We start from the raw sequence: 14,312 nt of genomic DNA, 5'->3' as shown, positions 1-14,312 counted from the left end.
TTATGTATACTGTTTCCCTCTGGCTCTATGATGGCGGTGATGTAACGGGCACAGCAGAACCAGGAAACAATTATGTGCAGGCCTGCTGTAACGCTTAGCTGCATATTAATTATGACTACCACCCCCAGCAGACACGCAGTACACTGAAGACGGTCACAGGCAGCCCAAATATAGTATTTTCCCCCACAATTTTTTTGAAAAAGCCCACTGTCTATATAGCCTGTATACCTCTTTCCCTGCCTCACCAGTACTGCCCCTATACTCTGTAAAATGACTGCAGACTGAGGACGCTATGGTCTGCACGCCCGATATACAAAAAAAAATAAATTGTGCAACACTGCTAAAAGCAGCCTCAACAGTACTGCACGCGGTCAGATGTGGCCCTAAGAAGGACCGTTGGAGTTCTTGAAGACTAATATAACACCTAACGCTCTCCCTATAGCAGCAGCAGCATCAGCAGCACTTTCCCTGATCTATGTCAGAATGCATCTGTGGCGAGCCGCGGGCGAGGCAGATTTTAATACTCGGGTGTCATCTGATCTCCCCAGCCACTCAGTGCAGGGGGGTGGTATAGGGCTGGAACGTCACAGGAGGAAGTTGTAATGCCTTCCCTGTCTTTCTATTGGCCAGAAAAGCACGCAAATTTCTCAGAGATGAAAGTGAAAGTAACTCGAACATCGCGTGGTGCTCGTCTCGAGTAACGAGCATCTCGAACACCCTAATACTCGAACGAGCATCACGCTCGGACAAGTACGCTCGCTCATCTCTAAAAATGATCTATTTTCTTAACTTATGGGACCACTCTTTTGGTGTAGCAATTTTTGTAATATATCTATTACCCACCAACCCCCTCATGTTAATCCAAAGCAAAGGGGAAAAAAAACAATAAGGTAAAGGCCAATTTTCCCATTTAAAGTAAAAAAAAAAATCCTTCCTGATTCTAATCCTGAAGGATTGTATTCAAGGTGTTGAATAATTCTGACATTGCAGTAGTCTTTAAAATTGGCATTTTGTGTTTAATTTGGAGACGCTATTTAAATTATTTTTCCTTGGTATTTTTTTTCCTTTTTGCAAACAGCTGGAAGCTTGTAAATTTAGTAAATAAACCTAATTTGCAATACGGGTGGAATAATTTTGATTCCAACTGTAGTAATGGGACAAGTGCTCAGGTACTCTAGTGAAAATTAATAAGAATGTACAAAAAGCTTTAATAGAATGAAAAATAAAGGCATAAAAAATCTTTAAAAATATGTGTAATAATTAGAGATGAGCGAGCGTACTCGGCCACGCCACTTTTTTGCCCGAGCACCGCGATTTTCGAGTACTTCCATACTCGGGCGAAAAGATTCGGAGGGCGCCGTGGGTGAGTGGAGGGTTGCAGTGGGGAGTGGGGGGAGAGGAAGAGAGAGAGGGCTCCCCCCTGTTCCCCGCTGCTACCCCCCGCGCCGCCACGCCTCCCTCGCCCCCCGGCGCCCCCCGAATCTTTTCACCCAAGTACTGAAGTACTCGAAAATCGCGGTACTCGATTGAGTAATTACTCGAAACGAGTATACTCGCTCATCTCTAGTAATAATCATGTATTAAAGGTTTTATCAAGAAACATGTATCAACGGGGGCGTGGCCTAGATGCAGACCGAGACAGTCGCATAACCCAGAGCTCTGCTCGTTTTCAGCCTGCATAGCGACTAAAAGCGATTCCAGCCTCTTTAAAGCACATAAAAGCAGACCGGAGGTCTTCTACAGGAGGATGCCTAAAGGAAGAAGCACCAAAACACCGCTGAACAAAGTTTCAGACTTCTTCATCACCCGCGGCCCGAGGAGACCGGGACCGCTGAGCAAAGATGGCTCCCTCACATCCACAAGCTCCAGGGGAAGAGCGGGGGACTCACCTACTCTACCCTCCAGCGATGCAAACCAGGACGCCGACCAGGAGCTGCAGGGAGAGGAGACGCCGCTGATTACATCCCGGCGCAGGGTGAGTGTAACAACCGAGGACTGTGACACTGCCGCTTCGCTTGGCCGCAAAAGGGTGCCGATGAGCTCACAGCCTTCATCTGCTCCCTCCACTCCTTCTGTGAGGCCCAAGAAGCAGCGTCCCCATCTCTCCCCACATACAAGACAATCTCATGGGGACTCCATGCATGAACCAGATCCCATTATTAGTGTCCCATCTTCTAACATGCCTGCTACAGAAGATTTTATTAAACAAATGATCCTAGCACTAAGAGGATCATTACAAAAAGATATCAAATCCCTGTCAAACACAATCAACTCCGCTATACAAGATCTTGAAGAAAGAACTGACCACATTGAGAGCAAAATGGGAGAAATTACTACATCCCATAATAAACTAATCGATGCTCACTATTCCCTAGAGGATGAAATGGAAGCTATAAAAAACAAACTTACAGACCTAGAGGACAGAAGTAGGAGAAGCAATGTCAAATTTAGAGGCATCCCAGAGAGTGTTCCACAACACGACCTGAAAAACTTCCTCACCAAGCCAATCAAAAGCATCCTCCCAAATGCTACAGAATTAGATTGCACAATCGACAGGGCGCACAGTTTACTAAAACCGAATTTCCTACCAGACTCTGTTCCACGGGACGTAATCGCAAAATTCCATTTCTTTCATATAAAAGACGCTCTGATGACAGCCTCAAGAAAACAGGGTTCCCTGCCACCTCCTTATGCAAATATTAGCCTTTTCACCGACTTGTTCCAGAATACAATTCAAGCAAGAAAGGCTTTTTCGTTAATCAGCTCATTCTTGAGAGCAGCGAAAATACCTTACAAGGGGGGTTTCCCTGCCAAAAATAACACAGGTCTGCAAAAAAAACTTTTTTAAAAATTGTTTTGATTTTGTTAAATCATCTTTATGTAGTTTTTTGCACAGATTTAAAAAATGACATGGGTTTTTTTCTATCACGTAAGGCTTGCCTACAAAATAAAGTTGAAGTATTTAGAAAAAATACAAAAAACGGGAATTTTTTTGTTTTTATTATTTTAACATGAAGTAAAAGCAAAAAAAACAACCACAATACCTAGCTAAAATAAGCATAATAGTGATACACATGTGTTGCAAAGTTATTATAAGTCTTTGTAAAAACGTTTTCTTTTTCCATCAAAGCTTCTTTTGGTACTTTTTCGGCTGTGTTCTTGTGAATTTTCCCTTTTTAACATCCAACAGTAGTCTGCCATCATGTTGACATTCCATCGACCTTGGTATCTGTGCTCCATTTCTTTTAGATCTTGAGGGGAACGTTCTCCTTGTTCCTCACTTACAGCCCCAAGATTTTCTGGAAAGTAGTCCAGATGTGAGTGAAGGAAATGGACTTTGACACTCCTGTTGCAGCCCAAGATTTTGTAGTTTTGTAACAATTCAGCAACCAAAGTTTTGTAGTTTGGGTCTTTTTTATTTCCAAGAAAGCCTGTTACAACAAGTTTAAATGAATTCCAGGCATTTTTTTCTTCCATTTCCATTTTAGTGACAAAGATTTCATCTTTTAAAAGTTTTCTTATGTCAGGCCCAACAAAGACTCCCTCTTTCAGCTTAGCATCTGATAGACCAGGAAACTGTTCACAAAGATACTTGAAACACTCTCCTTCTTTGTGTAATGCTTTCACTAACTGTTTCATTAGTCCCAATTTGATATGAAGTGGTGGAAGTAAGATCTTTTTAGGATCCACTAAACTTTGTCTTTCAACATTTTTAACTCCAGGAATAAGAGCCTTTCTGATTGGCCAGGGCTGCTTGACATAGTGTTGTTTCCTATCACGGTTATCTCATTCACAGAGGAAACATGGAAACTTTGTGTAACCACTTTGTTGACCTAGTAACATGGAAATAACTTTCAAATCCCCACAAATGGTCCATTTATGGTCAGAGTAGCTGAGCTTATTAAGAACAAACCCAAGATTTTGTAGCATTCTTTCAAATGGACTGAGTGTCCAACAGGCACAGAAGTATATTGGTTACCATTGTGAAGAAGTACAGCTTTCAAACTCCTTTTTGACGAATCTATGAAAAGTCTCCATTCCTCTGGGTCATACGTTATGTTGAACATTTCCATGATTCTAGGTACATTGCTGCAGAAAACTAGTTCAACCTCTTGTGTAAAAAAAAGGGACAAATTCCTTTTCTCTAAGTCGGTACCATGAAAATGAAACACCGGAGGCTAACATATGTCTTTCTTTAAGTCTAGACCCTAATACTTCCGCTGAATCCTTTGGTCGGCCCAGATCTCGTACTAAATCGTTCAAGTCTGATTGAGAGAAAAGTTCAGGGTCATTGGTACCTGGATCATAGCTGTCATCATTATCGCTGCTGCTATGTGACATTTGGTCTAAATCGTCTAAAATATTGTCCAGGGTATCAGGAGGTGAAGGAATAGGCAAGTCAGGTCCATGAGGAACAGGGCGAATAGCCGAACGAATGTTGTTTGGGTATGAAATGTCCTTCCTGTTTTTTAAATTGAAACCTTGCACTGAACAAGAACAAAAATAACAGTCATCACTGTGATTTTTAGGCTCTCTCCAAACCATGGGTACTCCAAAACGAAATGATTTCTTCTTACCTTGAAACCATTGTCTCAGTTCTTCAACACACACAGAACACACTATATGGGGAGCCCAAGATTTATCTTGGTCCCCTAATTTCATACCAAAGTATGCAAAATACACCTTCTGAACAAAATTAGGAATATTCCTTTGTTGCTTCTTGACGGTATAAGACCCACAAATATAACAGAAACAGTTAGGAAAGTTGACACATCTTCTAGTAGCCATTTCTTCTAAATACCGTATCACAAAACTGTTTGATGCGTACACCACAGTGGCTGGCTCCACACTGAGTCACTGACTGCAGTCAAGGTCACGCCTTGTAGACAGTTTACATTCGTTGTCGTACGCGTACCGAACCTGAAAAACCCTGAAAATAAGAAAATTTCAGGTGAAACTTGTGACTTATCTAGGGGTGATGGAATTTTTTCACTATGTTTACCGTAATCAGCACAAAAAATACTGTTAAACCCACTAATTAAATATGCTACAATTTTTTCATCGCAGACCTGTGTAATCGTCCATAAAGATAATGCAGTGCATGCTCTAACTTCTCCAGAAGATGGCGCCAACGTCCTATCAAAATGGAATATCCTGCTTCCAGAAGAATCTCAACCTGGCAAGCCTCAGAGATCCCTAAAAACTCCCCACCATCGCACGCTCCCTACTACCCCCCCATGAGAGACACATGAACCCTAATTACTCTCCTTTCACAATAAATGCTGGACGCGTTCTTCACCAACCTTCAATGTCAGGCTGATGGTCTGCAAGCCGAAGTTTTCACCCCACAACAGGTTTCTATACCTGCTCCTATTCAATGTTTAGTCTGTTTTGTTTTGCTCTTGCCTTGGAGTGCACATTTCGATGCTCTTATGCAATAAGAACGGCTTCTTATCGTTTGCTGTCCTCTATAACATAAGTGGCGCATCATAATGTTAACAGGCATATTACTGTTTCCGCCTGTTTTTGTGTTACAGGTTCACATGTTATTTATGCTGCCTCTCTGTTTCAACTCGATACGCTCATAACCTACCTCCACAATGGCTATAAAAAGTGTTCCCAAAATGTTAGGGGATTAAACTCCCCGTTTAAATGCGCTATGGCCTGGAAAGACGCTAAAGCGTCCGACATTGATATTTTATGTTTACAAGAAACCCATTTTGCTCAACAGACCTGCCCCAAATTCACAAATAAACACTATCCACATATCTTCTCAAATGCCCAGAAAAAGCACGCCAGAGTACTAATTGCCCTGAGAGACAATCTCCGCTTCTCTCTTAATAAACAAATTTCAGATGAGAGGGGCAGATATCTGATACTGCAGGGTACAACTAACGACTCCCCAGTAACTCTGGTAAATGTTTACGCACCTAATAAATCCCAGATCTCCTTTTTGAACAAACTAATTAAAAAGATCAGAAAGGTCCTCATGGGTAAATTGATCTTATGCGGAGATCTTAGCATGGTCGCGGATAGAGGGATAGACTCCACAGCACCCAATAGGATCACGTTGGTTCTTCACCCCTGGTTACACAAAGAGGGCTTATACGACACATTCAAGTGTCTCAACTCCTCCTCAAGGGAATTCACCTTTTTCTCTCCAAGACATAAGACCTATTCAAGGATCGATATGTTCCTTGTAGATAGGGGAACTCTCACTTCAGTTATAGACTCTACAATTGGCGTCACCACTTGGTCAGATCATTCGCCAATATATCTGAAATTAAACATCGGTGCCCCCTGTGCCCTAACCAAAATTTGGCGCAACAACACTAGCCTATATAAAACACCCAAAAACAAAAAAATAATCAATAAGGCACTAGAGGAGTATTTTTTTATCAACTCCACCCTGACATTAACAATGCTACACTTTGGAATGCCCACAAGGCGGTTATAAGAGGGTTCTTAATAAAACTTAAAATTCAACAAAACAAAAATAAATGAAAGAAAGTAGACCTCCTACTAGAAAAAATAGAAAAACTGGAAGTACTGCATCGAGAATCTACACAAAATAAATTCTCACTAGAATTGGCTTCCTTGAGGAGAGAATTAAAAAAAGATCTTCTAGATAACTACAACAAAGGCCTGATGTATTTCAAAGCAAACTTTTACTCCCACATGGACAAGCCTTCCAGACTGATGGCTAATCTTGTCAAAAAAAAAAAAAAACAAGTCAAAGCTAAAATTCCATTCATCACTAAAAATAACACCTCTCAGATAAAAATTACCCACCCCCAGCTGATAGCTGAACAATTTAAAGATTACTACAATAATCTCTATAATTTAACAGATATTCCCAACACTTTCCAGCCCATTCCAGATTCTATAAACAAGTTTCTGGATGGGGTGACCCTCCCCACGCTGGACTCAAAAAGAGACTTCTTGAACAAACCAATCTCTGATAGAGATCTATAAGGCCATCCAAGACCTAAAAAACCATAAATCCCCTGGACCTGACGGTCTCTCGAATGAGTATTATAAGGCTTTTGCCTCCTCATTATCTCCCCATTTAATTTCACTACTCAACGATTTGATTGACCGGGGCTCCATGCCTGAGGAAATGCTCCAGGCCACTATTATCACCATTCCTAAGCCAGGAAAGCCCTCCACAACACCAGCAAATTTTAGGCATATTTCTCTGTTGAATTCTGATGTGAAGATTTACGCCAAAATACTGGCCCTCCAGACTCCTAGAGGTCCTACCCACGGTCATCCACAATGACCAAGTGGGATTTATTAAAGGAAGAAGTGCAACAGATGGCACACGCAAAATTCAAAACCTGCTGGAGCTGGTTACCTTGAGTCGGACGCCCTCTCTCTTCCTTTCCCTGGATGCAGAGAAGGCGTTTGATAGAGTCCATTGGGGTTTTGCGTTTGAGGTGCTTCGGAGGTTTGGAGTGGGTGAAAACTTTCTCCGTGCTGTCCAGGCCCTCTATACGAGACCCTCTGCTAGGGTCCTAGTTGACAGAGTACTATCTTCACCTTTTTCCATATTGAATGGTACCCGACAGGGTTGCCCCTTGTCTCCATTATTATTCGTTATGCTGATAGAACCCCTTGCGGAAATGATTAGAGTCTCTCCAGAAATTAGAGGTGTGTCAATGGGACTAAGACAGCACAAAATTGGCCTATTCGCCGATGACATTATTATCTCTATAACAGATCCCCTGAATTCTCTAAGAGGTGTTTACAAATGCATCACTCAATTTGGTAGAGCCTCCTTATATAAATTAAATTCTGATAAATCTCAGATCCTGGGTCTTAATGTTGAATCAGAACTGAAATCAGCCATCCAGAGAGAATTTCCTTTTCAGTGGAAACCAGAAATACCGTACTTAGGCATAAAATTATGTCAAAACCTATCCGAAACAGTCTCTGCAAACTTTGACCCCTTGTTTGCCTCTCTCAAAGAGGAACTAGAGGAGCTAAGCAAAAGGGAGCTTTCCTGGTTCGGAAGGATAGCACTATATAAAAATGTTAATACTCCCGAAAATTTTATATCTTTTTCGCACCTTGTCCCATCCAATCTCCCCACCTGTGATCCAAAAATTCCAGAAACAATTATCAAACTTTATTTGGAATAATAAAAAACCTAGAATAGCTGCATCAATACTATATCAACACAGAAAACAGGGGGGGCTTGGAGTTCCTAGCCTCCGGGCATACTATAACGCATCCCTTTGAGCCAATCCGGTATTTGGCTGAGATCCCAACAAACCCCCTCATGGTGTCACATAGAGAAAAGCAGAAACGGGAATAGATCCCTAGGATCCCTGATCAAAGCCTCAATTTTAGGCGCCCTAATCCCGGAGACCTCATCATTGTTACAATTTCATGATATCTCTCCACTAATGCTAACCACCCTTCGCTGCTGGAGCCAACTGGCACTTGGGTGCAAGGCTAGTTCTGAGGGCCCTCCAACCGATCTCCCACTGGAGATTCTCTCCTACCTCATACGAGATTTAAATCTCAAAAGATGGCTAACGAAAGGAGTAAAATCTATCTCGAACCTAATAAACAAAGGAAGGCCTCTTTCATTCCAATTAATTAAAAACAAATTCAATTTACCTGACTTTGAGGCCTTCTCCCATATTAAAATTCTCTCCTTTCTTAAATACGCTAATATAAGTAATTTCTCTCTTCCGAAAGAATTGGAATATCTATTTTTTAAGTGCACAAACTCCCATGATTCCCAAATCAAAATATTCTACAACACAATCATTCAGAATAGCAATAAATCAAAGAAGATGCATCTACTAAACTGGGAACATGCAATAAAAAAAAAAAACATACCATGACCAAAGTGGTTAAAAGCCTTTGAATGGGCAAATACAGCAACTCTTTCTGCTAATATTCTCCAAACCCACTACAAAGTATTAACTAATTGGTGCTACACGCCTTCAAAACTGGACAAGTTTTTTCCAGCTTTTGATAACTTATGTTGGAGAAATTGCGGACAAGAGAGCTCTCTATACCACCTGCTCTGGGAATGTCCCCAAATCCACAAATATTGGAAGAATGTATTTGATACTATCCAATCAATCACTGGTTTATGCCTAAACTGTTTGCCCTAACTTGCTCTCCTTCTCAATCTCCATAAAAAAAAGAAAATGGATATGCCACGTTTTACTATCCGCCAAGAACACTATAGCCAAAAAGTGGAGAGAAACTCCCCCCCCCCCCTCTCAATCAAGGACCTCTTGGACGCAATTTCAGACCACTACTGCTATGAAAAATTATACGCAAAATCCAACAACTGCCTCACCAAATTCAACAGTACTTGGAAACACTGGCAGCTATTCGAGTTGAAAAATATGTTTTGAAATGTTTAAAAATGTTTTGTTTACCTCTTTCTTTTACTACTCTACAACTAAAAGAAAACTATCACATTTACTGCATATAACTTTTCACAAATAGTAAATTAAAAAAAAACTCTTACCGATATATTGAAAGGGTATGTAATGATGTCAAAAATTACTTTGTGTATACGCAGTGCTTTGTATGTACTCATTCTTTACCAAAAATCCAATAAAAATTATTTGTTAAAAAAAAAGAAACATGTATCAACAAAATACAATGAATAGGAAATCACAAATAAAAAGTATAGTGCAATATAAACAAATCCTACTTATTTTTCTTATATATCTAACCCATTCTGTACAATAAATATCTTCCTCCATATTTAATTTCAGAATAATAACCAAAGTAAATTTTGAAAATTTATTATGTGAACCTTCAATTCAGACTTACAAGACTCCTGTTCTTACCTTCTGAAATCTGAGTTGGTATGTCACTTAATTTCATAGTCTAATTATTAGAGATGAGCGAACGTACTCGTCCGAGCTTGATATTCGTGCGAATATTAGGGTGTTCGGGATGCTCGTTACTCGTAACGAGTACCACGCGGTGTTCCGGTTACTTTCAGTTTCCTCTCTGAGACGTTAGCGCGCTTTTCTGGCCAATTGAAAGACAGGGAAGGCATTACAACTTCCCCCTGTGACGTTCAAGCCCTATACCACCCCCCTGCTGTGAGTGGCTGGGGAGATCTGATGTCACCCGAGTATACAAATCGGCCCCTCCCGCGGCTCGCCACACATGCCTTGTGACTTAGCTGAGGGAAAGTACTATCGTGCTGGAGCTGCTGTAGGGAGAGCGTTAGGAGTTAGTGTAGGCTTCAAGAACCCCAACGGCCCTTCTTAGGGCCACATCTACTAGTGTGCAGTACTGTGTTAGCACTGTATTTTTTTTTTTTCCAAAATTGGATCTGCAGAGCATTGCGCCCTGCAATAGGGACAGAAGTGGGGGTTAGGCAGGGAGAGTGTTAGGAGTTAGTGTAGGCTTCAAGAACCCCAACGGTCCTTTCTAGGGCCACATCTATCCGTGTGCAGTACTGTCCAGGCTGCTGTTAGCAGTGTTGCATATTTTTTTTTTCTCAAAACCGGCTGTGCAGAGCATTGCACCCGGCATTAATACTACAGGGATAGAATTGTGTAGGCAGGGCCAGAAGACATACATTATTCATTGAATACACGCAGTGTGGGTGTTCCTTGTAAAAAGCAGGGAAAAAATTCTATTTGGCCTGCCTGTGTCAGTCCTCAGGGCTCTGTGTACGTGTGTGCTGTGCGCTGAACGTTCAGAAAAAATCAGACGCAGTCAGCTACGTTTTACCGCAGGCGTGCGGCAATTTTTTTCCTGCATGGGAAATCCCTGATCTGCTGTAGGTAGCGAATTACTTTGCATCACTGCAGTTCTGGGACAAATTGGCAGGGCCACAACACAGTTATTAAACTTAGTATTCATTGAATACACGCAGTGTGGGTGTTCCTTGTAAAAAGCAGGGAAAAAATTCTATTTGGCCTGCCTCTGACAGTACTCAGGGCTCTGTGTACGTGTGTGCTGTGCGCTGAACGTTCAGAAAAAATCAGACGCAGTCAGCTACGTTTTACCGCAGGCGTGCGGAAATTTTTTTCCTGCATGGGAAATCCCTGATCTGCTGTAGGTAGCGAATTACTTTGCATCACTGCAGTTCTGGGACAAATTGGCAGGGCCACAACACAGTTATTAAACTTAGTATTCATTGAATACACGCAGTGTGGGTGTTCCTTGTAAAAAGCAGGGAAAAAATTCTATTTGGCCTGCCTCTGACAGTACTCAGGGCTCTGTGTATGTGTGTGCTGTGCGCTGAACGTTCAGAAAAAATCAGACGCAACCAGCTACGGTTGAGTGCAGCCTTGCGCCAATTTCTTTCCTGCCTGGGAAATACCTGCTCTGCCACAGTTAGTAACTCTGCAACAGTAAAGTTCTGTGACAGTTTTGCAGGGCCGCAACACAGTTATTAAAATTATTATTCAGTGAATAGACGCAGTGGGCCTATCCTTTTAAACAAAAGGGAAAAAAGTATATTTGCCCTGCCTCTGACAGCCGTCAGGGCTCTGGGTACGTGTGTGCTGCGTGGAGAACGTAAAAAAATCAGACGCAACCAGCTACGGTTGAGTGCAGCCTTGCGCCAATTTCTTTCCTGCCTGGGAAATACCTGCTCTGCCACAGTTAGTAACTCTGCAACAGTAAAGTTCTGTGACAGTTTTGCAGGGCCGCAACACAGTTATTAAAATTATTATTCAGTGAATAGACGCAGTGGGCCTATCCTTTTAAACAAAAGGGAAAAAAGTATATTTGCCCTGCCTCTGACAGCCGTCAGGGCTCTGGGTACGTGTGTGCTGTGTGGAGAACGTAAAAAAATCAGACGCAACCAGCTACGGTTGAGTGCAGCCTTGCGCCAATTTCTTTCCTGCCTGGGAAATACCTGCTCTGCCACAGTTAGTAACTCTGCAACAGTAAAGTTCTGTGACAGTTTTGCAGGGCCGCAACACAGTTATTAAACTTAGTAGTATTCATTGAATACACGCAGTGTGGCTTGTCCTTTGAAAAACAAGGGAAAAAATTGTAATTTGGCTGCAGGCTTGCGCCACTTTCTTTCCTGCCTGGGAAATCAAATCACTGGTAATACACCATGCTGAGGGGTAGGGGTAGGCCTATAGGACGTGGACGCGGGCGAGGACGCCGAGGCCCTAGTCAGGGTGTGGGCACAGGCCGAGCCAGTGTGGTGGCCAGGGGTAGAGGCAGGGCCAGACCGAATAATCCACCAACTGTTTCCCAAAGAGCCCCCTCGCGCCATGCCACCCTGCACAGGTCAAGGTGCTCTACGGTGTGGCAGTTTTTCACAGAGACGCCTGACGACCGACGAACAGTGGTGTGCCACCTTTTTCGCGCCAAGATCAGCTGGGGAGGCACCACCAACAGCATGCGCAGGCATATGATGGCCAAGCACCCCACAAGGTGGGACGATGCCCGTTCACCGCCTCCGGTTTGCACCACTGCCTCTCTCCCTGTGCCCCAACCTGCCACTGAGATCCAACCCCCCTCTGAGGACACAGGCACTACCGTGTCCTGGCCTGCACCCAAACCCTCACCTCCGCTTGCCTCGGCCCCATCCAGCAATGTCTCTCAGCGTAGCGTCCAGACGTCGCTAGCGCCACAGTTTGAGCACAAGCGCAAGTACGACGCCACACACCCGCACGCTCAAGCGTTAAACGTGCACATTGCAAAATTGATCAGCATAGAGATGCTGCCGTATAGGCTTGTGGAAACGGAGGCTTTCAAAAGCATGATGGCGGCGGCGGCCCCACGCTACTCGGTTCCCAGTCGCCACTACTTTTCCCGATGTGCCGTCCCAGGCCTGCACGACCACGTCTCCCGCAACATTGTACGCGCCCTCACCAACGCGGTTAATGCCAAGGTCCACTTAACAACAGACACGTGGACAAGCACAGGCGGGCAGGGCCACTATATCTCCCTGACGGCACATTGGGTGAATTTAGTGGAGGCTGGGACAGAGTCAGAGCCTGGGACCGCTCACGTCCTACCCACCCCCAGAATTGCGGGCCACAGCTCGGTGGTGGTATCTGCGGCGGTGTATGCTTCCTCCACTAAAGCACCTTCCTCCTCCTCCTCCAACGCAACCTCTGTCTCGCAATCAAGATGTGTCAGCAGCACGTCGCCAGCAGTCGGTGTAACGCGGCGTGGCAGCACAGCGGTGGGCAAGCGTCAGCAGGCCGTGCTGAAACTACTCAGCTTAGGAGAGAAGAGGCACACGGCCCACGAACTGCTGCAGGGTCTGACAGAGCAGACCGACCGCTGGCTTGCGCCGCTGAGCCTCCAACCGGGCATGGTCGTGTGTGACAACGGCCGTAAGCTGGTGGCGGCTCTGCAGCTCGGCAGCCTCACGCACGTGCCATGCCTGGCCCATGTGTTTAATTTGGTGGTTCAGCGCTTTCTGAAAAGCTACCCCCACTTGTCATACCTGCTCGGAAAGGTGCGCCAGCTCTGCGCACATTTCCGCAAATCCCACACGCACGCTGCCACCCTGCGGACACTGCAACATCGGTTTAATCTGCCAGTGCACCGACTGCTGTGCGACGTGCCCACACAGTGGAACTCTACGCTCCACATGTTGGCCAGGCTCTATGAGCAGCGTAGAGCTATAGTGGAATACCAACTCCAACTTGCGCGGCGCAGTGTGAGTCAGCCTCCTCAATTATTTACAGAAGAGTGGCCCTGGTTGGCAGCCATCTGCCAGGTCCTTGGAAAATTTGAGGAGTCTACCCAGGTGGTGAGCGGCGATGCTGCAATCATTAGCATCACCATTCCTCTGCTATGCATCTTGAGAAGCTCCCTGCAAAGCATAAAGGCAGACGCTTTGCGCTCGGAAACAGAGGCGGGGGAAGACAGTATGTCGCTGGATAGTCAGAGCACCCTCCTGTCTATATCTCAGCGCGTTCAGGAGGAGGAGGAGGAGGAGCATGAGGAGGATGAGGAGGAGGGGGAAGAGACAGCTTGGCCCACTGCTGACGGTACCCATGCTGCTTGCCTGTCATCATTTCAGCGTGTATGGCCTGAAGAGGAGGAGGAGGAGGAGGAGGAGGAGGAGGATCCTGAAAGTGATCTTCCTAGTGAGGACAGCCATGTGTTGCGTACAGGTACCCTGGCACACATGGCTGACTTCATGTTAGGATGCCTTTCTCGTGACCCTCGCGTTACACGCATTCTGGCCACTACGGATTACTGGGTGTACACACTGCTCGACCCACGGTATAAGGAGAGCCTTTGCACTCTCATTCCCGAAGAGGAAAGGGGTTTGAGAATGATACTATACCACAGGGCGCTGGTGGACAAACTGATGGTAAACTTCCCAT

The sequence above is a fragment of the Eleutherodactylus coqui genome, chromosome 9, assembly GCF_035609145.1.
Source record: "Eleutherodactylus coqui strain aEleCoq1 chromosome 9, aEleCoq1.hap1, whole genome shotgun sequence".
In the NCBI taxonomy this organism is placed as follows: domain Eukaryota; kingdom Metazoa; phylum Chordata; class Amphibia; order Anura; family Eleutherodactylidae; genus Eleutherodactylus; species Eleutherodactylus coqui.
The sequence above is the reverse complement of the archived record's forward strand: the minus strand, read 5'-3'. Positions refer to the sequence as shown.